Source organism: Pteropus medius, unplaced genomic scaffold (assembly GCF_902729225.1).
Source record: "Pteropus medius unplaced genomic scaffold, Ma_sr-lr_union100, whole genome shotgun sequence".
Classification (NCBI taxonomy): domain Eukaryota; kingdom Metazoa; phylum Chordata; class Mammalia; order Chiroptera; family Pteropodidae; genus Pteropus; species Pteropus medius.
The window spans coordinates 17397917-17423739 of record NW_024352785.1 but is presented as its reverse complement, the minus strand read 5'-3'; the positions used below and the strand labels follow the sequence as shown (position 1 = coordinate 17423739).

Here is a 25823-nt window from a genome sequence, read left to right as displayed (position 1 = left end):
AGATCATCAGACATTAGATTCCCATAGGAGCACCTGGTGCCAAAAAGGTTGGGGACCGCTGATTTATGTTTTGTATGAGTCCTTTTTCAATTTCACGTGCTGCAAATATATTTTCTCACTTTGTATATTGGTTTTCACTTTATTAATGGTGTCTTTTCTTAAACAGAAGCTCTAAATTTTAATGAACTAAAGTTTATCAATTAGTCCAGTATCTTTTGACCTGATTAACGATCATATATTGCTCTGATGTCTTTTTGAAATAATTCGTAATAAATAACTTCTTTGTGGGGTTTAATTGATAACTTGTAGCCCATTATCTTGTTCATAAAACTTAAGACTTTTTCCCATAACTGCCTTTCCTCATCATTGCCTACTTCAAAGCCCTAATGCATTTTATTAGACCCCTCTAACTACCTTACCAGATTTTCTCATAATTTGTCTTGTATGATAAAATGATTCACTACCCAGATGGTTCTATCAAAAATGTGGTAGTTTCTCTGGATATGTCCCCTTTCGTGACAGTTACAAATATGAAAAATATAATTTAGCCTGGAACTATTCTTTGTGGGACCACGTTGTCCCCCTTTTTCATTCAGAATGATGTATTTATTCACGTATTAAACAAACACTTATAGAATGACTACTGTAGGTTAATTACTGCACAAAACTCTGGAATATAACTGTAAGCAAAATTGGATACAGCGATTACCTTGATGGAGTTTACAGTCTGGAGGGAGAGAGATACATGGCATCAATAATTACGCACATTTATGTAAAGTGTTACTGGGGCAAGTGCTAACAGGGAAACTGCCATAGTCAGGGTGGCCATTTTTTCCAGGGATGTTGACAAAAATACCAATTTGTGATTTCCCAGGAATCTGGGTATGAGAAATTGCTTCAACTCAGAGGTTTTACTAGATGATAGTGTAGTAGGTGGTTTGTGGGTCAGCTTACTTGGGAAAATGTGGTTGGCCATAGCAAAACCAAGAAAATCAGAGTGCCCGTTATCTTTGGAATATATGTTGCAAGTTGCCAATCGTCAGTCTGTGGGGTCAAAGTTCATTTTGAAATAATTCCTGTTCTAAAACTTTTATATAATTTCTTCCAATTAATTGGATAAAAAGTGTTTCATGAATATTTCAAGAGGTATCTATCTTTACCTGGAAATGTTGACCTGGATTCCTCATCATTCTATACACTTCTCCTATAGAATATATGAGGTTTTTTTGATCAAGTCTGTGTGTGTTTGTGTGTGTGTGTGTGTGTGTGTGTGTGTGATTTTGAAGCATTCCAACCTTATTAGTTATATATCTTCTTAAATGCCAATAGTGCTTCAATCTACTTAATCTAAGAGAAGCCACCCAATTATTTGTATCCACGAATGTCTGTAGAAGAAAATCTGCTCATATCTTGGCAAATACCTTCTTTTCTTTTTTATTTTGATATTTTAATCTTCATTTTCACTGGTTAAATAATCCGTATTGTCCAATGGATTACAGAGCACGCTTCATTTTCAGTAAAGTTATTTTCAGCTTTTATCTGTTTCAACTGCTTTGTGTTATATAGGTATGTTATTTGTTTATTTCAAATGAACGATTAGGGGGTTCTATTTCTTATAGCAAAGTGTAATGAGCTCTAAGACCTGCAATACATTTAAAAATAATAGGTTATTTTTTTCTATATGTCATTAAAAATGATATATATTTTATTGGTAGAGTACTAAAATAATGAAAATTTTTAAATTATCTTTTAGAAATTTGGTGTATATATTTATAGTCATTTGTTTTTTTACATGGATATATTTATAAACATGGTATCATATTCTATAAGCTGCTCTTTCATTTGCTTTTGTCATGTAACACTAGGTAATAAACATCTTTCTGTCATTACATAAACATAAATTAACAAAATTAATGACTATTTCATATTCACTCATTTCATATGTCATAATGTATTTAACCACGTAACAATATTTAAAAGTAAAATGTGTGGCTGGAAGGCCAAAGGAACACGTAATGTAAATTTGCATAAAAGAAGATACTAAAAATGATCACACAAATGAATGAGAAAACAGTTTTTTATAAATAATAGAAGAAAAATAATTACAGAAGCTGAGTCATTTTTATTTTACTCAGAACAGAAGTGAACCAAATATTTTAAACATGTACTGAAATTATAATAAAAATTAGACTTGTATAAAAAGATCAAATTAATAGTATATGTCAAAAAAGTTGGAAAATGTAGTTTATGTGTCAGTGCAATTCATTCACTTATTCAGCAATTATTTGCTGAGGACTTGATGTCTGGCAATCTCTCTCACAGTCTAAGGGTAGAATAGTGAACCAAACAGACACAATCATTCCTTTCACAAATTTACAAATTGGTATAAAGGGCAGAAATTAAATATATAATTACCCAAGTGTAGTGGCCTGAGTTATTTACCCTCCCCACTCTCTTTTTCTTCAGATCAGCACAAATAAGACCAAGGACACAGAAAACAAACAAACAAACAAACAAACAAACAAACAAACAAACAAAAAACCTAAAAGGAATGAATCTTAGCAATAGTATGGAGTTCTCATTATCTTGAAATCACACTGCATCGAGGTTAAACCGCAGGGTGCTTCTCCCTCTGCTTTCCCTTGCTGCACTGTGGAATCCGAAATCTGGCCTTCCATTCCTATCCTCCCATCAGCTGTGGGGCTGGGTCCAAGAACTCCAGAGGTCACAGGAAAGGGTGGAGGTGAAGCAGCTCCAAAGCAGAGAGGTTTCTCTATTGCCTGGAGAAATGCACTGGATTTACATGTTTATATCTATGTGCTTGGATATTTAAATTTGAAAACATAAATATCTATGTTTAAAACCTTTCAGTACAACTTGTACTACTCTTCTCCCATTCACTTGGAGCAGAATGTTGAAGGAGGTAAAAATCAACTCTTTCAGAAATCTTGAGGACTTTTGGTGTGTTATAAACAAAATCAGCTAATATAATTGTATATTTGGCTCTATGAATATATTCCCAATATAATGTGTGTGTGCAAATATCTGTGTGTGTGTGTGTGTGTGTGTGTGTGTGTGTGCACGCACACGCATTTTATAATCAAGCTTGCGCCCTGCTTTATAGAGGATGACCCTGAAATAGTACATCTTGGCTGCACATTGGAATCCACAGGGTGGTCTTTAAAAGTTCTGATTCCTGGGTCCTGCTTCTAGAGAATCTGATATGATTGGTGTGGAATTTGGTCTGTGAGTTGGGAATTTAAAAACTGTCTAGGTGACTCTAATGTCTGTCTAAGGCTAAAAAAGTCACTGGCTTAAAAACTAAATATTACAGCTTTAAAAAGAAATAAAAATGTATTTATTTTGTCACATGTGCTATAAATATAAACATTACATTCGAAGCTTAAACACTACAGATTAACTATTTTTTTCTCTTATCTTCCCATCCTCCCCCAATACAAACTTCTGAGATAGAGCTGACCCGAAACTCTCCCTAAATTCTACCCCTCTACTCACCAGTTCTTCCTTATGACATGCATCCCTACTTCGCGTGATCTGTGTGGGGAACTTCATATGCCTCTGAGATGCTCTTCCCTGCTTACAGCTTTATACTATAGGAGAAATTGAAATAAACACTGTTAAAGATAACAGTTCTGTTGCCATATATACTGTTTACACCAAACTCATATTCTCAGAATTATGCTTCTTATGATGAAGATGTACAAATCTTATTTCAGAATATAGATGAAATTACTCTAGAGCACATTTTAAATAATGTAGAGCTACATGACTTAAGGTGAGGAAGTAAACATTTTCCATTTACCCTGTGACATTTTTACACAAAATTTGAAAAATAGCAAATCGTTAAGCTTCAAATAGCACATTTAGTTTCTTTTCTCTAATAAAGATTTCCTTGATGTAAAGATAAGGGTTTAAAGATGAACAAGGGAAATATGATTTTAATTTTAATCTGAACATACCCAAACTTAATCTTTAACTTAAAATGTGAGTTACTATGAGCATTAGACTTAGATAATTTCTTGTGCCAATTAGATTTTTCTTTAAAATGCTTACCACATTTAAATGGGACATTAATATTTAAATATTTACATTTTCAAATGGTCTGTTTCCTAAAACTTGGAACACAGCATCAAGTTCAATTTGTTATAGGTTTCAACCATCTTTCAGGTTTTTTTAAACAAATATTTTTTGAATGTCTGCTGTATGCTAGGTAACCATCAATATCGATGTGCTAAGTTGATATTGGATTCTCTTATGGGTTTCATAGTCTAGTGAGGGAAACAGGTAATTAAAATATAAGCAAATAAATACAAAATTATTTATTGAGATAAATACAATGAAGGGAACGAAAAATATATTCTAATGGCAAATAAAGGGTAAAGAATAAGAGATTTTATAGTCTTGCAAATTAAAAAGTCCAGATTGGATACAGTATAGGAACAGCATTCTTAGTATTAGAAACAGTATGAGCTAAAAGGTACCAGACATGAGAGAACTTGGAGTGTTCAAGTTCACATAGCTGGAGTTCATTAAATTGTCAGTGAGTGAGGTACAATGGTATTGAAAGGTAAATATGACCTTGGAGGTCAGGGTAACTTTAGATTTTATTTAAATAAAATGAGAAGCCATCATAAACATGATCTAATTCATATTTAAAAACATCATTATATCTGTCTGTGGAAACTATTTAAGGCAAATATAAAATAAGATAAATTAATTGGTTATAGTAGTCATCTGTATGAGAGATGATGGCAGCCTATATTATGAAAGGGACAGAAGAGATTTATTTAATTTTAATAATTGTTGGAGGTAGAGGTAATAAGTTATGTTGATAGACTAGATGAAGGGGCTTAGAATAGAAGAATCAAGGCTTACACTTAGATATCTGGGTTTAGCAACTGAGTATATGCTGTAATTACTAAGATGAGAAAGACTAGTAGAAGACAGATTTTATTGCTCTTATAGTTATTATTATTTCAGTGGGACTTGTGGAATTTGAGTTGCATTGTATATACATTTAGTCTGAGATTCCTATAAGCCAATTATATACTTAGATATCAAGGGATAGCAATGCCATCATAAGTCCTGTACACAGAGGAGAGGCAGGACTAACATAGATTCAATCAACATCAGCATATGGATCTTAAAAAACTTTTTATTATAGATTAAAATGTGCACAGAAGTAGAAACGAGTACATTAAACCCCTTTCACCCAGCTTCAACAACCATCAACTCATGGCCAATCTTGTTTCAACTATATCCATTCATTCTCTGCTTACCTCCTCCCCACTACCACTACTAACACTACTGGACTATTTTGAAGCAACTCTTAGATAGCATATAGTTTCCATCATTAACTGTTCATTATGGATTTCTAAAAGTTGAGGACTCTTTATAAAGATATAATTATAATATTATTATAACTAAAATCACAGTAATTTCTTAATATTATCATATATTCAGTCAGCATTCCAATTTTCTCGACTGTCCATAAATTACTTGTTACAGATTATTTTTGAATTACGATCTGAATAAGGTCTATGCATGGCAATTAGTTGATGTTTTCTCTTTTTTTCTTCCTTTTCCTCTCCTTTTTTGTCTCTTATAATTTATTTGTTGATAAACTAAATTTACGGTCTGATATTCTCAAAATCTGTATTGCATCCCCATGGTGTCATTTCCCTCATTATTTTCTCTTTTTCCATTATTTCTTATAAATTGATAGTTAAATTTGTTGTTTTTTACCAGACTCAGATTTGATTTGTCAAAAAATTTCATGGGTTATGATATATATTTCCTTCAAGAGGCATCATATAGTTGGTTATCTTGCTTTTTCTGATGTTAGCAGCCACTGATAATCATTGCCTGGATCCATTATTTTATTTAATGTTGTAAAAAGCCTCTTCAATTTGGTCCCTGGGTAATTTTGGACACATTTCCTGCCTTACACCCTTTCTCTTAGAAACCCCAGTTCCTTTTAGTTGAAATGGTATTTAAAGAACACAATCTGGGCACTCATTGTTACTGGCTTGGTCACTGTGAATACAGCTAGGAGATACTTCACACATATGGGTATTTTCCTTTTAAATTCAGAGTTACTGGGCTTTTACTTAACCTGTTTAATCTTGGATACAATGGTTTCTAAAATCATTGGAAAAGATGAATGAGAATGTGGAGATGACCCATTACCTGAGTTCTGTGAAATAGGTACTTAGGGGATAGAAGAGAGTGGAAAGACCTGACAAAGCTGACAGAGGTGAGCAAGTGAGTGTGGCATCCTGAAGGGAAGGATAAGATAATGTTATGAGGAAGAGGGGGCAGTTGCATTAGACGATTCTGAGAAGCTAAATAATACCTTGTGCAATTATGCAAGTTTATATTTGGCAAAAAGGAAGCAGTTCTTGCAGTGGAATGACAGGGGTAGAGCCTCATCAGAGTTGGTTGATGAGTAGCTGGGAGATGAGAAAGTAAAGATAGTGTGAATAGAGATATTTCTTAATTCTGAAAGATGGAAATAAAGTGGCCAGTTATAAGCGGCTTTGCCTCAAGAAGTATCTCTTGATAAAACCTAAGTCTCAGTCAAGGCAAGTTCTTTCTTGAAGAAATCTGAGAGAGAAAATAAGCTATCCATGCTTACAAAATATAAATTAATGACTTCTACACAGTTTCCTTTTATATTCCTCGATTCCTTAATGTAGTGAATTATTCAGTGTATGAAAATGTATTTATACAGTCCTTTCGACAAGTCTATTCCATAAACCAAGAGAATTTCTGTCTTCACTGAACAGTAGAGATGTGTAGGAATTATAAATCACTGATGTCTTATCACTTGTCCCATCACTCACTATCATTTCTTTACATTAGCTCTGGGTTCGTTTCCATCCAACTGATTATTTCATCATTCAGACTATAAGGGTAAAGAAAAAAAAATCCAAACTTTCTGTCATTTTCATGTGTTGTAATAGATTCACCTAAAGTAATTACCTAGGCTATATATTCCCACCTTCACTGGCTTGGCCAGATGGTGCGTTCCTCTCCTCTACAGCCCTTTAGTTTATTTTAGCAAACCCTTGAGACTGCGTTAACATTCCATAAATGGAATGGATGAAGGCCAGGTTCTTTCTAGGTTAATGATTTTGAGATCAGTATTTTTGAAACCTAAGCACTGTTTCAGTAAAGGAAAAAAATCAACAGATGGCAGAGAGGGTCACTATCAGTGATTATGATGGCAATAAAACAGCTTACATAAGGAAGAGAACAGACCGTGTGGCAGAGCTTAGTCCTTCCCCATAGTTACGTGATAATAGATACAAAAGCAAATCAGGCTTGCCTTTTGCTTCACAGAGTCTTTAGGAGTGGAGATAAATGGCAAAATGACAATAATTATCTTCATGCTTTTTGGTTTGGTAATGTTTTATTTCTTACTAGAGTTCTTTTTCCAAAATTGCAAAGCCTGCCTTTGAAATGAAGGGAGCCATGTTATTGATTAACTTATTTTATAACATATAGTCTCCAAGTAATTTTAATATTTTGGGGGAGAATAGTAATCTTTTGAATCAACGAATCCAGTGTGACTACTCAAATTCAGCGAATCATTTCTCTGGGGGTATAATTCTTTTTAATAACTATGATTATAAACAGTTTATCTAAAAACAGTACCTGCAAAGACATGGTTGTTTCTCTTACAAAGAAAATCCAGAAAGAGAACAAAGGTAGGTTTTAAGGAAGGGAAAATATGAAGGATTAATAGTGTACTTTGAACCGTGTTTCTTTTCTTTGCCCAGGTGCAGGGACAATAAGAGCCCACCGTGGCTTCAGATTTACTCTCTGTCTTTTGTCTTGATTTTGCCATCACCAGAGGGCTTCATCTTTTGAACAGCACGTACAACAAAGATCAAATTAAAATACTTTAGGCAGAAGTGGAGTGGGGGATGGGTACAAGAGGTAGAGCTGAGTATGGCTAAAGATCACTAATAGCTGTAATTTTGTGGGAGAAAATATCTTTCCTTTGAGCCTTCTATTTATTTTTGAACTTAATATCCCAGCTCCTAAATTATCTACATTTGCTGATTCATATATAAATGGTCTGAAAGAAGTATTGTACCGAAGAGACCAGGAATAAAGATTAAATGTCATGCTGAATGGCCTTCAAAAATTGCAACACATAATTATAAATGCCTTTCTTATTGGCTAAAATCTTTAGGTGTGTGTACACTGGAAGCTAAACTGTTTCTCGGAAATTTTGGACCTCAAAGATGGCTGGTGATGCTGGCTTTACTTCTACTCTAGGGAAGATGGAATCAGTATGGGGAAGTGGACTATTCCACTCCGAAATTTGAGGTCTGAATGCAAACTACCGTTTCTTCACTGATGTTTTTAATTACCTATGAAGTTTTACATTAAAACAAAATGATTTGGCTCAAAAGGTGCCATAAATTGGAAAAGGCTTAAGTTGTACAAATCATGCTGTACAAAAAAAAAAGGTAGCTCAACCTTTTTTTTTTTTAGAAATGATCTTATCTACTTGGAAAATATGTCTCCTTGATTTCCATTCATTTATTTAAATGTTTAAATGTAAAAAGCACTTAGCTCCCATTTGCCAAAATGGCTCATGTTCTAACATAATCAAAATTACCTGTGTTATGAAAGTAAGTAATGGGTTTGAAAAATAATAAGGAAATAATACTTCATTCTTTATCTTATTTCAAAATGTTTCTTTTATAAAAATTGGAGAAAGGTAGCCCCCTTTGTCCTTTAGTTCTTAAATCATGCACAAAGCCCAGCTACCCACCACACAAAAATAAAAACCTTTCTAAATTCACAATAAGGAGCTGAAGGCATAGGAGAAAAGTCAGTGGGCCAGAGTCAACATTCTGGGTGTCTTCCCACCTGTCTCAGTGTAATTTCAGTATGTGCTATCTCAAACACATTGCCTCTCAGCCCATTTATAATTGTCCTGAGAAAAACAGTCTCGAAATCTCTTTTAAGCGTACAAGTCAATCAAATCTTATGCATCATCATGGGAACAAAACGTTGCCAAGTTTTACATTTGAGTCAGTTCCCATCATTTGAAAAAAAGAAATAGTAAAAAGCTCTGCCTCTGCTTTTTGAACTGAGTTTAGGAACACTTTTATCTCCCATTTGCAAAGAAGTCTTACATTTTTCCTATGGAGTCACTGTCTAATCTTGTTCCGTCACATTTGGGGGATCCCATCTGTTTATGTTAGCAATAAGCAGGTTAAGCAGAAAATGGAGGAAAAAAATCAGAGGTGGAAACAGAGTCTTGAAAACGTGTGGGAAGTGCTCAGAAAGCACACATGCATCCGCATATTTTAGCAGTTTCCTGGAAACAATGGAAATCCCTCCTCTTCTTGAAAAATCTCCCTTCCTCCGTCCGCTCAATAGCCCCCATCCAAAAAACAGTGTTTTAATAGCAGTAGTGTTCCCAGAATGAAACAAAACATGTTTCAGAGGCTGCACGGGAGGCTGAGAGCCGTGAACATATGTGCAGTGTCGTGTACTAAAATATAGGCCTTTTTAATTAGACCCCAAAACTGCTTTTTTAACACTATGTTTTAGTTAGAGAATTGTATAGTTTTCTGTCATACAGATCCATCCTACCACCAAGCTTTCTTTTTAATTAATGCACAAATAGAGGATACATAATGGGTTGCCCAGCGATGGCACATATATCCTCACTAATGAGGATACAGTGTGAGGATGCTCACTTCTTGCCTAAGGCTATGCTGTTTTCAGTTCTTCATCCTGTAATTGCAGGATTAAATAGTTTACGCTGGCTTTTGTAATTAGGAAAAGGAGAAACACATTTTAGAAGGTTAAAAATCTTGGATATGGCAAGTTACAATTTCCTTTTAGTGACAAGATGTTAAAATTTTCTAGATGCAGGATTTCTGTCTTGCCAGCATCCTCCCCAACACACTCTCAATTCCCAAAATAAAACTCTTTGGTTGGGAAGAATTAAATATGAAGAGTTCAAGCCAATCGAATTGACCAATAAGAAATACTGATCCCGATGCCTGAAAGAGGAGTTGAGAGAAAGCAAGCAATGATGGCAAACAAATGTCTGGACATAACAAACACCAGCTCATCAGGCCTTGAGCAATAGGCTTAAAGAAGGGGCCGTTGTTAAAAGAGTCTCTCTCTTAGATATTCTGCTAGATGTAAAAATGAGCAACAAAAAAATGTGCCGTCAGGTACTGCAGCATCAAATGAACGAGATGGGACAGATGTAAATAACTGAAGTATAAGGTAGACTACATTTAGCCAAGGTAGCAATGTTTTCACATACCTTCGTTTCTTGCTAGAATTAGTTTGCTGCTATAAATATCTAGTTGAGACAAAACAACTGGGGTTTCCAACAGTCAGTCACCTGTATTGAAGCCATATATGTTTCACTTGATCCATTGAAAGTTTCTTTGGAATTAAATTATTTCAAATGAATATGTGGGGCCAGATATGGTCAAATGTAGTTGATCCTTTGATTCTGAAAATCTTCAGGAATATCACTGCTAATCACCTTACGTCATAAATACATCAATCTAGCCACTATAATTTCTATCTGATTTATCTGTTTTCTGATCTGCGTTGTTTTCTTTTGGAACTGTGTTTCCAGAGGTTCTTTCTAAAGATGCTTAGTGGAATATTTGCTTATTTTGAATTACTTCAAACATTCTTTAGTTAAATTTACTTTAGTTAATCTGCCCTTAAAAAGCAATTAAATTGCTCTTAAAGGTACCTATGAATTTTTCATTTTGATGCTATGTGTTCATTAAAATTTCTTACAAATTGTGTTATTCAGGGATTGTATGTCAGAACCTAGCTTCTTGTAACTAAAGAGGTAGAATTAAAAATATATGCTCTATTCATGTGTATATTCAGGTTATTCTCAGTGAATCATTTTTTTACTATTTTTCCTTCAAAATGTTCCAAGTTGAAAAAATACTTTCAAGGTTAGTTTGGATAGCTTATTTAAAAAAGAAAAAAAAAAGAAAAAAGATGGATGGTAGGGAGGGAAATTATTGGAGAACTATCTCACAAAACCATAGGCAAAGAAAACAGCTAAGCATCAGAGAAACCAAACCCAGGACAGGAGAGCCAACAGGAGCCACAATTCCCCTCTGAATCTCATTTGGGGCTTGCACAGGCTGTATCTTTGCTTCTCTCTTCACTTTTTTCCCTCTCTCTAAATAAATTGCTTTATTGGTGTATAAAAGCCGTAAGTGTACAGTTCAATAAATTTTCACAAAGTGAACTCACCAGTGAAATCACCACCCAGATTGATAACTAGAACAGTGTTTATGTTGGAAGAACCTTTTTTGCCTCTCTCACTCTTTAGCTCTCTCCACTCAAAGGTGAACTGTCATAAATTAGTTCTATCCGATTTTGAACTTTCATAAAATGGAACTATACAATGTGTAGTCTTGTACATCTGGTCTCTGTCACCCAATATTTTTGTGGGAGTCACCTATAATGTTATGTGTTGTTTCATTTCTTTCCATTGCTTTATAGTATTCCGTGGTGCAAATATGCCTGAATTTATCCATTCTACTGTGGTTGGAAATTCAGCTTGTTTTTATATTTGACTATTAAAAATGTGCTTCTGTGCACGCACGTAACTCTTGTGCACATATTTGTGCATTTCTGTTAGACGTATACCTGGGAGTAGAAATCCTTGATTGTAGGTTACGTGCATATTCAACATAAGTCGATCCCACTAGACAAATTTCCAAAGTGGATATACCAGCGATGTGTGGCTTCTTCAGTTGCTTCACACTCACCCTGCAATAAGATGTATGTAAATTAAAACAGCAATAAGATGTTAAGACAATATAAATTACATTTGATTATAGTAGTACATATCCAGGATGAAAGTAAGTATATCAATTATAGTATTTTTTAAATCTAGAATTTTTATTTTATGTTTTAATATATAGAGTCCTATTCTCAGCAGAAAGTCTCCATCTTGTCATCAACTTTGGGGGCTTTTTAGTCAGTTATATTAAAGTCCATGTGAGATAACCCCAATGTCTAGATCATCTGTGTAAGTGTTTCTTTTGTCTGCTTTCCCTCTTGGTTCTATCTTTCGGTATGCCTTGTAAATTTTAACTGAAAACTGAATTTGAAAAAAAAAAAAAGCTTGAGAGGCTTTGGAAATGTAGCCTTCCTCTGAGAGAGGATTTTTCTTTAGCTTCTTGCAGAAAGTTAGAGTAAGAATAGGCCTTTATCTAGTCTTACCCTGAATTGATCTGGAACCAGATTTTAACCTTTTTAAGGACTCACCTATCTAGTTGTTCAAATGTCCCAACTGAAGACTGAGCTGTTTACTAGGTTCCTTTGACTTTGTTAGGCTCTTAGCTCCAATTTTATGTCCGAGCACAGTAAGACTACTGTTAACTATACTTAGGTTTTCAGCTTTTTAACAACTGTTTTCCGATTGGATCTCCAGACTTTCAATCTGCTTCATTTATGAACGACAAATGCCTCCGGGGAAAGCAGCTCACACTGTCAGGTTTACTTCTCTGAGCTTCCCTTCTTTTCAAAATATTAGCCCCTCAGCCTTGAGCTGCCTTGAGACCCTGAATGTCAGAATTTTTCTTACCAGGTCCATGAGACTCCTGAAGGCTATATTCAGCTTCTATACCCCTTAGTCAACTCTTTCTGCTTGATTTATTAGTGTGTTAGGCAATGCTACTTATGAATCAACAAATGGATTGAGGCAAAAAGCAGTATGGAATGTCATGTTTACCTTAATGAGTATGCTTCTCCCAGAGATGTTGACGCATCAAGCACAGGCTGTTCTGATAACTCAGTAATAATTCAAACAGATTACTATTATATTTTTCCAGTTTTTACCGTTGCCTTTATTATGAAGATTGATGTGCTATAAGTTAATCCACCATCACCAGAAGCAGAATTCCTTCTTTTATTATCTCTTCCACTGTATGCCAACATTTTCTGCTTTTTCTCAGTTTAGGCTGACGTTGGCCTCTCTGGAGCTTCATGACTTCCAAGTCCGATACTCAACAGACATTTAAGAAAGTTTTGTGTGTCTGTCCCAAATTTTCAAAATGAAATCCAGTTGGCCGAGCATTATAACTGACACTGGAATTTGTATATGTCAGGCGTGTCATTTGTTCTATTATCTAAACCACAGGGAATCTGAGAAAAAATTCTCTAAAAAGCAGTAATGGGATTGGAAGAAGGGAAAAATGAGAATAATACTAGGTGGGAAAAATAAGAAGAAGAAGAAAAGAAAAAGAAAGAAAGAAAAAGCAGACTCAAATAGAGAAGGCAGGTAGACATAACAAACACTTAGCCTAAAATTTCAAGTAGCAAACTCCAAAGGCCCTGTTTCCTGAGTGTTTTTGTTTGTTTGTTTATATTTGTTTTCATTTTTCCTTTTTAAAGCAAGGAGCTACCATGGTGTCTTTTCAAATTACAATAGTCAAAAATTTTTCCCACGTGCTTAATCTAGTTTTAGTTGTATTTCTGTGACATATACAAAACTCCCAATACATAAAATTCAACCTCTAGGTTGATAAAATTATGACACAATACAGGATGAGAAAAATAATAATTTTTAATTTCTCTCACACTCTGTATTGCTTAATTCTGTTGATTGTCTTTAGTAAGTCCTTGATCTTATCACATAGTCATGGAGTGGTTTGTAGTGATTTTTGTTTTTTGTTTTCCTTGCATTTCCAATTGCTGAACATTCACCTTAAAAAACTGGACTCTATCAGGTGGCCTTTTAATGTTTTCTGAAAAATGCTGGCCCTGTGCCGTGCCCATGTCTCCATGCCCATGCAGTTCTACGTTAGTTTGTAACCTGTGGACTCCGTTCTGTGATATGTGTCCTATTTTCATGTAAGAATATGTGGGGCCTTTCAAATCCTGCTCAGCTAAATGAATCCTTTCTTATGTAGCTCCACTTTGAAAAGAGCGAGTCCTTCTTAAAAACAAAGGATCTCTATAACATTAAGAAACATTTCACCCCCAAGCAACTCAGAACCTATTTCTGGTTAATTCATATCTTTCCATAATGTATAATTCCATCGTCTTTCCATTCTAGCTTAAATCCTTCCATGAAATAGACCTTCTAAAGGGAAATGTAAGTAATGTATAAAACCCTGTGGAATACATTTGTTTATTAATTGAACAAATATTTATTGGATAGATCTTATGTATCAGCCTTACTCTAAGCACTGATGATAGAGCAGTGACAAGGATAAACAAGGTTCCTGCCCTCAGAATGTTTACATTCTAGTAGTGGAAAACAAAAAGCAATGACAAACAAGGAAGGAAATACATTTGAATAATTATTTTATTATTTTTTTTTTTAGGCGAGGCAATCCTTGGTTGACCTCAGAGATTGCAAGGACCTTGTCAGTTTACAATCCCTTATTTTTTATTTTTTACACCTACAGCACCTGGTCTTCCTAGGTGGTCTCCCATCCAAGTACTAACCAGGCCCGACCCTGCTTAGCTTCCAAGATCAGATGAGATCGGGCTTGTTCAGGGTAGCATGGCCATAGACAAATAATTATTTTTAATAACAAAACCTGTAAATAAAACAAAATGGCATAATATAAAAGAAAGTGAAATTATGAAGAAATGTAAGATGTGGGAAAGGTGGAATGCTTTGAGAAGGTGACATTTATTCAGAGACTCAAAGGATTAGGTATTACCCTTGCAAAAATCTAGCGGGGGAAAGGTGACGCAGATAGAAGCAAAAGCAAATGACAATATCCTTGTGCTAACCAGCCTCCAGTGATCCATTCCCCTTGATACTTATGTCTTTGTATATAACATCCTGCCAAAATGAATACTGCTAACTTGTATAACCAGTATGACAATGCAGAAATAATATCACTTATGAAGCTAGGTCATTAAAAACATCGGGGCTTCCATCTTGTTCTCCTGGACCACTCATTCTTGGGGAAGTCAGTTGCCATGTCATGAGGACACTCAACATATGGTTAGGGCCATGTGATAAGGAACTAAAACATCTGCCAAGAGCTAATGAAGAACAGAGGCCACCAGCCAACAGCCATGTGAATTAGCTGAAGTGAAAATGGATGGTCAAGTACCAGGTAAACTTCCAAATGACTGCAGCTCAGACCAACATCTTGACAACAACCTCATTAGACACCTCAAAGCAGAACTTACCAGCTAAGTCACTCTCAAATCCCTGAACCATAGAAAATGAGAAATAATAAATGTTTGTTTATTATTGACTCAGACCACTAAGTTTGAGTCATTTGTAGCACAGCAATGGATAATTCATGTAGAGTTTGGTAATGAAAGTGGAATGCTGCTATTACAAATACCTAAATATGTAAGATTGGCTCTGAATCCAGGCAGTGAGAAGAAGATGGATGAACTTTGAGGAGAAGAGAGTAAAAAACCTAAAATGCCTTGAACAGGATATTGGTAGAAGCCTGATGGCTTTTGAGAAGGCTGATAGTGAGGGCTTAAAGCAGAATGAAGGAAAGGGGATTCTTATATATTGGTAGAAAGTTTAGCACCACTGTTACCTGTAGCCATGTGGAAACTAGACAACGTGGTTAATAAATCAAGTGATCTAGCTAAAGAGATTTCTAGACATCTTCCTAATTATGTAAAATAAAAGAGGTAAGAGATAACCTAAAGGAAAAATTGTTAAACGAATAAAACAAAACAAAAAGACAGGACTCAATGATTTTGACAAGCCTCTTCCAGATGATAAACAATGCTAAAACTAAGAAATGGTTTTCAGGGAAGGACAAAGCCCAAGGTCCTGCTGGGAAAACATGGTCTAAGGATAAAGCCAAGGGAATGGCAATAAAGATATTTGCCAAGACCTAATAAAGAGCTAAAGTGGCACCGTAGATAGCCACTTTATGTTTTCTAAGAAGCTTAAAGTATTGTCCTTCAGCAGTCTCCAGGGAAGGCCAAGGTAGAGAAGGTATTATCTTATAGAAATTTCTGGATATGGATTTTACGACAAGGGTTGAACTTCAAGGCAACTCACAAATAACCCATAGTTTTAAAAATGATTATATTGGCAGAAACATTGCCAGCTTGGACTGAAAAAGATAGAGACAATGCAAAATTAAAAGACCCTCAAAATTCTATTGAGTGGCAGCAGGCTAAGAAAGCTTTGCAGCAGCAAACATAAACTATCCTTCATGGACAAGGAAAGATGAATGAGAGGATGGATGATCAGAGGGCAGAACCAAGAGCCACACAGAGTTATCCTTAGGCAGGTGTAAGACTAGGTCCTACTAAAGGAACTTATAACATTTGTCTGGCTGAATTTCAGTGACTCCTGTGTACCTTCAATTTTACCTCTTTTTGAGTGGTTATACCAGGCTTATCCTAACATTATATGTTGGGTATAAAATAAAAAATATAACTTATCTCTACAGTTCATAGATCTTAAGATCAAAAGAAACTGTACTAGAGGGGCTCTACTTAAGGATTCATGCCCGAGGAGCCTCATCTGCACTGGGACCTCTATTTAGATAACAAAATTCTAGATTCTGAACTGATAATATAATAGAATGGGACTTTTGAGAGGTTTTTTGGGGGGAAGGGCAAGTATATTTTTCATGTAGGGAGCATGTGAATCATTATAGGACAGAGGGCAGACTGTGCAAGGCAGCCCCCAAGATAACCCCACTATCCCTGCCTCATGGTAGCACCTTCCCACATTGAATAGGATTGACTTTTGTAATCGATAGGATAGTTTGAAAATGACAGAGTGTGATTACTGAGGCAAGATCACAAAAGCCATTGTAGTGTCTGTTTTATTCCCTTTCTTCCCTTCCTCTGGGGAAAGCCAGCTGCCATAACATGAAACTACTCAAAAAGCCTTATGAAGAAGGCCATATGGCAAGGAACATACGTCTTCTACCAACAATTGGTGAAGAACTGAAAGGCCTGATGCCAGTAACTATGTCATGGATCTTCTGCTCCTGATCAAGCCTTTGAGTGAGCGCAGTAAGGATCTTGATTGCAATACCATTAGAGATCTCAAGCCAGAACCGCCCAAAGACGCCATCTCAAATTTCTGATCAACAGAGACTGTGATATAATAAATGTTTAATGTTAAGCCACTATTTTGGGGGGTAATTTATTATGTGGCGATTGCTAACTAACTAATATGGTTTCAGGAAGAGTAAGGCCAGTAAAGTTGAAACATTGTAAGTAAAACAGAGAATGATAAGAGATGAATTGGAGAGATGTTCAAGGTAGATTATATAGGGAACTGCAGACTACGATAAGGGATTAAATTTTATTAAAGTCAATTGAATGTCATTGAAGAATTTTAAGTATAGGCATAATATACTGAGAAAGAAAAACAGCAAATTCAATTGTTCGTTCATTTATCGAATATTTGTCAAATGCATTGTTATGGCAGATATTGAACTAGGTACTACTTGTAATACAATGATGAACAAGATAGATAAAAAATACCTCCCTTACATAATTTACATTTTAATGTTCGTAATAATAACGAGTAGACAAACTAAAAGTAAAACCAGACAAATATAGATTGTGACAGATTGGGAAGGAAATTAAGAGTAGTAGTTGAAGGAGTAGCATGATCGGGGAGAGTTGGACGAAAGAAGCTGCTTTGAGGTCAGAAGGACCTCATGAAGGTGAGAAGGTTTAAGTCCAGACCTTTAGGAAGAAGGTACCAGGCATGGGAAAGTCAGTGATAACTATCTTCAGGCATGTTGAAAAAGGTCCTTAAGTGGGAAAGAACTTGACAATAGAACAGAAAAGAAACATATGGTTACCAGACATAGCATAATGATCACTTATCAAGTATATTAATGTTGAATTACTATGTTTATACCTGAAACGAATACAACATTGTACATTAGCTATACTTTAATAATGAAAAAGGAAGCTGGTGTGTTCAGAGCAGTTGGAGCAAAAAGCGGGTGGGATTAGATGAGCTTGGGGAACTAGGTAGGAGTGAGATTATATAAGGCCCTGGAGCCATGGGATGGAGTTTGGACCTTAGTCTACATGCAGTGGATAACCACTGGAAGGTTCTGAACAAGTAAAATATTAAGATTTGATTTACATTTTAAGATAATCACCTGATGTTTATGTGAAGAAGAATTTTTAAACTATTTTAAATAAATTATAACCAATTTATATGAAATATACAAACTATTGAAATTTATATTTGAACAGGACAGGAGAAAAAGCACAAAGACTAGTTAGCAGGTTTTGCAGCAGCTCTGGCTACAGCACATGCAGCATGGATTGGATTAGAAGTGGATGAATTAGATGGATACAGGATATATTTTGGAAATAGCTGTTGAAAGTGCGGCTAGATGGGGCTGGGAGGACGGTTTAGTGAACTGCAATAGGCTCTCTTTGCCATTATGATTAAGAGCATGACTTATTTTCCTGCCTAAAGAATTATATGGCAAATATTTTAAATGCTTTTAAAAACTAAAGCCCATGTAAATTTATTTTGTTTCCAATTGCTAAAGAAATTTACATACCTCTTGAAATTAACAAAATAAGAAATTACTGCATTAGTAGCTAATGCTAGTTCATGGACCTTGCCTAAGATATCTAAGAAAACAAAGAGAAAGCATATATGATAATGTGTAATGATAAATCCTACAGATAGAAAATGCCAGCAAGGACTGATGGGGCAAATACAATGAGAATGATTTTCTGATGTGGACCTCTCTACATTTAGAAATTAGATGTCAAAACTCCCTCTTCATATGTACACGTGTATTTATATCTATTTATATATTACATATGTAGATACTTTATATGCATTTTAGGTGCTTATATTTTCACTACTGACCAAAATGTCTCATTGCTTTCTTGTCTACCCCTCATACAGTTTTAATGTTGTATTTTATATTCTCAGTACACTATTTTCACTTCAGCACCCCCTCATTTTTTCCAGGAAAAAAAACTCACTCAGTTCAGGTGATTTTTATTATATTTCTTAGATCTATTACAATATTTTCTCCAAGAATAATACCAATTTGGCAACTGAATTACCGAGAGATTGCTGATAGATATCTGAAATATTAGATGTTATACTTTTTCTAGGCATTTGCTTAAACTCATGCATTCTTACTTCTTAACAATTGTTCAAGTTGATTTCTATAACTCTGCCATATGTTTGCACTTAAAGTTGATCATCCTCTTAGCGGAAGCATTATATATTAAGCTGTACTGTATTTAAGGAGGCATGGAGACTACAAAAGTGTGTGCCAGTTATAGGGCAGTTGTCTCGTAGCTAATCTTTTTTCCCAAGGCCATTATTTATAGATTTTGTGGAGCAGGACATGAAGGAAAAACTTCTGCTTGGAAATTTGGAAGTAATATGAAACTTGTGGTGTGAAATCATAGCCTCTCCTATTCTCACTTCCTATAGAAATCTGTTCTATGTGGTCACCATCACACGCCCCCAAGTGATGTTAACTTTAGTGATTACCTGATTCCTTAGATTTTATTCATCATTTATTTTCGTTTATCCATCACTTCTTTTTTGCTATCTGTAACACAAACTTTATCTCTGCATAGACTTAGCTACCATTTCTACAACCTTTCCTAATCTCATTTTACCCTATTTTTATCTTTCATTCCTGATTTTCATACCTAATCCAACATGTGTGTACACATTGTTATGTATGTATATGTACAAAGGTACACAAGTGAAAGAATTTTTATGTGCTTGGTGATTCTGTAAAGAAATTGATTTCTCACATTTTCTTCTATCCTCCTACCTAAATATTGCCTTCTTCAGATTCTATTTTAATCTTATCTAGAATGAGGCCACACACCCAGCTTTAATACTCTTGTTTCTGAATAACAATTTTCTCAGGATGAGAACTCGACAATCAGAAACCTGGAGCTCTCAGCCCTGGAGATCTTTATTACCACTTGGAAATAACAGAAGTTACTGAGATGGATGAGAAGAGTAGGATTTCTAGCAGTCAGAGGAAATTGCTGAAGCACAAAATCATGCTGGGGGTTGGAATATGTTCTCTGTGGATAAGAGCTATTAGTTCAGAGTTTCTTTCCTTTTTTCCCCTCATGATAAATATACATTCAGAGCAATGTGAGATCTATCTATCTATCTATCTATCTATCTATCTATCTATCTATCTATCTATATACCTATATATAGATAGATAGATAGATCTATATAGATATATATACACACTATATATATACACACAATATATGTGTGTGTGTGTGTGTGAGATATATAGAGATGTATATATCTCTCTATATATCACATATATAAATACAAAAAGATGTATTTACAAACATATAAATTTGAATAAAAAAACTTATTAGCTATATAATCACAGTCAAGTTTAAGAAATAGAATACTGCCTGTTACTTAAAAACAAAAATAGCAAACAAACAAGCAAAAAAACCCTGTGTGCCCTATTTAATATATCCTGCCTTTCCCTCAAGGGCAAGCAAAAGCTTAAATTTTGTATTCACAATCTCCTTACTTTTCTGTATAGTTTTATCCTATAAAAATTGGCAAGTGCCCCGAAGGGTAAAGCAGCATGAAATGTCACGTTCACCATAATGAGCTTTTCCTCTCCCGAGGGCCTTACCCTTCAAGTCCTCGCTGCCTGAGGATCTTCAAACAGAAGTTTTCTTGTTTGGTTGGTTTGTATCCAGCTCTTCTAGTTATCCTTGATGGGACACTTGGCTGGATATGACCTAGACCATCCATTTCATATTAACTAATAATATGAAAAGTGTGGTGAGCCCAGACTGGGAGGTTTCTTATATGAGAGAACATTGGACATGTTTAGAAGTCTGCCAGGGAGGAAGGAGAAAGGGCATTTTAGGCAAATGAAATCAGGCAAGTTAGCGGGGAGGTGGAATGGCATGGTATTACTGGGGAACTGCAGAGAGGTCTCGCTTTCCCTTATCCCTCTTCCTTTTGAGTGCTGACGTGTGCCAATTCCAAGTTGGCCTGAAAGCTTGAGTAATAACCCTTTCTTTCAGGGTTGGAGAATCACAATTTACATTAAAGAAGGCCAATTACAGCATGTCAGTATGAGTTTCACTACCAGGCTCTCTTTTAAAAATCCCTCCCTTGCTGTCTTTTTTTCAAATGAACTTTCAATGTTTTGTTCTCCTGGAACAGTTGTCATAAGCCCCTCACTCCGTTAACCTCTGATGCTGTACCAGCCAAAGGCCTGACCTCACTCTACCAGGGTCTTGGTAGCCTACTGAAGATCTGCTCTGTGCCCATCATTCTTGTCTCAAGGAATTCATCATCAACTTAGGGAGCCAAGATCTAAATACATGAAAGGTCAATTCACTTGAACAGTGACTCATTAACACCTGCTATATCTGGAATGGCACTGATTCCTGTGAAACAAAAAAGAATAGGATGTGTACCAGTGTGCCAGGAAGCATGTACTCAAATTACCTGGATGTAATAACAAAAGACTAGAAAGAGTAAAAATGTCTGTCATTGGAGAATTAATAAACTATGATGTAAACATTCAATGGAATGTTACAAATAAGTCAAAATTAATTCATTCTGTTTAAATATATCAACATGGGTACTTCACAGAGAGATACAGTTGACTGAGAAAAAATACGTTGTTACTTTTTATATAAACCTTGACCACTACGTATATACAAACATTTGTACTACTACTAATGACAGATAATGCTTATACAGAACTTAACATGGGCCCTTAAAAACACTTAAAATGCATTTAATTCTCACAATCACCATATGAGTTAGACTCTCTTATTATCATCATTTTTCAGATGAAGAGACCGAGAAGTTTAGTAACTTGTTAAAGGTCACCTAATTAAAAGTGGCAGAGCCGGCTTGAGAGTCTGTGCTTTCCAGTGCCATACTGTACTGCCTGCTTCCTGGAAGCCTGACACTCTGAATAGGCAGAAAATTCACCAATTCCGTGATAATGGTTACCTCCCAAAGAGAGGAAGGAAAATGGAATAATTGGTAGGACTTTTATTCTATGAACAACCTATTATTTCTTACAGAGAAAGAAGAAAAGAGACCTATAGCAAATTTGACATGATATTAAAATTTGCTTGACTTCAAGTCTCATATTAATATTCCCTTGTTTTCTGTTTATTTAAAAAATGCAATAAATTGAAATATTTTTCAAAACATAAATAAAAAATGGACTTCATGTCTGGTAAGAGAGTTAACCATGAAAATAAAAATGGTCTCTGTACAATGTTAGTTATAATTAGCAAAATAATTAGAGCACTTGAACGTTTACAAAGCATTATTACCTCATACATACACAGCCATGGGAAATGGGTAAGACGAGTGTTTAATAATTTGACATATAAGCAAACTGAGGCTGAGAGAGGTTAAGTAACCAGCAGAGGCTGTGCAGTGATTAGTTGTTGATAAGCCAGTTTCTGTCGCCTTATCAAATGACAATGATGACAGCAGTCCTCCCATCAGAATAGTCCAGAAACACATCAGGTGTGAGAAAGTGCCTAAAAGGAAGGAAATCCAATGAACATGTCATTGACTTATCCACTCCTTTTTATGGATGCTTCTTTAAGAATGCTTCTTTTTCTCCTTTTTATCAGAAATCATGAATTAAAGCATGGGTAACAATTTTAAAGTCTTTCTTTTCCCATTTCCTCACCATGACCACCACCACCCTATCAGAAGAGAAGAGAGATGGATGAGGCAATGTAGCCTTCATGCTTTCTTCCACACCTTTGCTGTTCAGTGTGGTAGCCACTAGTGACATGGTGCTACTGAGTGCTTAAAATGCGGCTAGTGTGACTGAGGAATTGAATTATAAATTTTATCTATAAAGCAGTGTAAAATAAATTTTCCATCAATTGCAACTTTATTATTTTAAGACATTTCACTTTAACATCTGCTCCATGTAAGACAACTGTTGTATTAGAGTACACACACGTTAGATTTGTTTCTAAATGCATAAATGTATCACTAATCGAGATCTACCTGACTAGTTAAAACTAGTCAGTGTCAGTGGATTGATTTCTTTCATGCCCAGATGTAACATTGCAATGAGTTCTTTTGAATATATTATGCAAACAACACAAGTTACAGTGATACCTACAATGCACAATTCATTTAATTCAATATTAATATGGAAATTTAATCTACCTACTCTATTACAATTTTGTAAATTTTCTTTCCCAGTAATGTACTTCATGGAATTGTTTGCACTTGATCATATCATATGTCTTAAATACTTAATTTTTTTCATAATACTATTATCTCCTACCCCACACCCCCTCTCCCCCAAAATTACCTTGATAGCTTAGTATAAAAAGCATTTTGGGGCTTACCAAAGTGAAAAAATAAAAAAAGACACAAGACCTGATTGGGTAGTCTTTCCCCTGCTCTTCTCAGCTATAGAAGGTAGGTGGGGTTGCACGGACATAATAAGGCCTGAAATTCCCTACTCAGATACCAGGAAGGATAGGAAATCAAGTAGCTTTATCGATCATAAAAGCGGAAACTGGAAATTTGGGGATGACTAGATGTGAGTAGGGAGAACCCATTCCCCTGAATCTTGTGGTGGGAATAGCTGCCCATTCCCAGGAGCCCTTTTTCTGTTCCTAATGAAGCTGGGACATGGGCCCTGCTTGCCACCTCTCAGCTTAGCCTTATTGAGGATATATAGCAGTCCACCATTTGCCTGTCTTCCACCCTTGTGCACACTCTAGAGCAGTAGGAAGCTCAGAATTTCCAGAGCTATGTGTGTTTGGGTGGAGAGCTCTCTGGTAGGAATTTGTAGGCCTGTTTACCTCCTAACCCCAAATAAAAGTGACTAATGCTCAATGGCTCTGACCACAAGCTATTTCTATCTGCCTTCTACCTCAACATGAAAAAAAATGCAGACAGTTCTGTGTGGGTGGCATCTGTGTGTGAACATGTGTGTAGCAATGTTAGCTATCTGACTGCTGGACACTATGGATCCAGGGTGGGAGAGCTGGTAAAGAAATACCTCTTCTCTCCTTTTCCTTCCCCAGATAGGGAAGGCCTAAGAGAAGAAGGAGCAGAGGAAAGGTTTTAGCAAGGAGGGGAGGGGAAGGAGAACATGCTATTTATTTGCAGGCTTGGACTTCATCTTCAAGTCGTGTGTAGGCCATTGTCTGGCCACTAGACAGATTCAAAGCTAGGGTCATGATAACTCATTCCTAACTAAGGCAAGTTCTCTAATCCCATGACAGCCCACTTCAGAAGGGGATCCCAGAAAGGAATATTCTCCTAAAAATAGTGAGGTTTTTTTATACCCATAATAGTAGCTAGTAGTGAGTGGACATAGAATAGTGTAGACATTGATTGGGGTATATATGTGTTAGAGGTGAAAGGAATATTGCTGTGATAGACACTAGCCAAACAGACAGAGTCTAGGAACAGAGTAAATACTGCTGAGAGATCTGTTGTGTCAAACTTTCTCAGAAGTAACCATGTGAAACAGTAATTTCTCCTCTCGGGATGGGTACCTGGGGACTCTCCACAGTTTCTTCACTGGGCCTGCTTCGATGACATCATTGCAGAGCACAAGATCCTCTTAGCCATAAGTAGAAATGGTCACGGTGAAGACACACAGTGCCTGAGGGAAAAATAGGGCAAATAGCAAGGAAGAGGCCAGGTGTAGAGTGAGTGAGAAAGGAAGCAAAAGAATAAAAAGATAAAGAATGGACCAGATTGGGGGAAGGAATAGAAATGTTCCCATTATCTGTTATCATCCTTCTTCCCCCTACGGACACAGAAAACTTCATATTCAAGTCTCATCTCCTTGTGTCTGATCAGGGCACCATGGAACACATTGGTGCTATTCTGGCAAAAGTGTTCATGCTTGATGATGATATGTAGATTTTATCCTTGATGCAAATAGTTTAACTGTCCAATGGGGTACCACACTATGATCTTCATTGACTTGGTAGAGCTTTAGAGATCTCCACCAGGAACACCCAGAACTCATGCCCCACAGGTGTGTCCTGTACCTTGTGCCAAGGATTCAGCCCCTACTAGCCCATCAAAGCCTAAGTAGCCAAAGTCACCAAATGATTCCTCATTCTCAACCACTTCCATGTCATCTGGGTCAAAGCAGCTGAAACAGTTGAAGGACCAAGTGGAGTACTTGCAGGCAAAGAAAATTTTGAAGAGGTTGACAGAAGGAGGCAAGGGTGGTAAAAGGGTTCCCATGAAAGTTGTAGTGAAAATTTTGAAGAGGTTGACAGAAGGAGGCAAGGGTGGTAAAAGGGTTCCCATGAAAGTTGTCGTGAAAGGAGGCATTAAAGCCACCTGCTAATCCACAACTGATCTCTAGACCAAAAGGAGAGAGTAAGGGTATTGTAGTTCATCCTGACTCCATTCCAGTCTCTTCATCTTACCCTAGGTCTCATATCATGAACCCTGTGTAGCCTATAGCCCTAAAAGATTTTTTTCTACTCTTAAAAACATACGTAATAATATTATACATCCATCATTTTATTTGATTCTCTCAATTTGAAGTTTAGGGAAGCTGAGTTACTTCATATGTGAAAAATCTAGGACTAGAGAACTCATGGGATGTACCTTTCCATGAGCTCGTGGAGCAAGGCTGTCTCAGCGAGGGATTGATGCTGGCTTAAAAGAGCCGAACGACTGACTGGCCTTGGGTCATACATCAAGTCATGCCTGGTTTCTAGATCATCTCTGACCTGGAGAAACACATGGAGTGAGGCAAATCAAACAGGATGTGCACACACACGAGGTCTAGAAAGTGACAAATCCAAAAAGA

The 25823-nt window shown here is 36.0% G+C and overlaps 2 long non-coding RNA genes and 1 pseudogene across 2 annotated transcripts in view; 1 reads left to right on the top strand and 2 right to left on the bottom strand.

Moving 5' to 3' along the window:
- The window catches only part of LOC120590899 (uncharacterized), a 561246-nt gene that overhangs the window by 435045 nt on the left and 100378 nt on the right, over nucleotides 1-25823 (top strand). The window lies entirely within an intron of this gene.
- LOC120590902 (uncharacterized) overlaps nucleotides 2541-25823 on the bottom strand; it is a 52925-nt gene continuing 29642 nt past the window's right edge. Inside the window, exons 2-4 of the long non-coding RNA XR_005649806.1 lie at nucleotides 11698-11820; nucleotides 3517-3611; nucleotides 2541-2780 (exon numbers count right to left, since the gene is read on the bottom strand). This is a non-coding gene — a long non-coding RNA (uncharacterized LOC120590902). The remainder of the gene's footprint in view (nucleotides 2781-3516; nucleotides 3612-11697; nucleotides 11821-25823) is intronic.
- LOC120591043 (uncharacterized) lies at nucleotides 14460-14578 on the bottom strand (annotated as a pseudogene).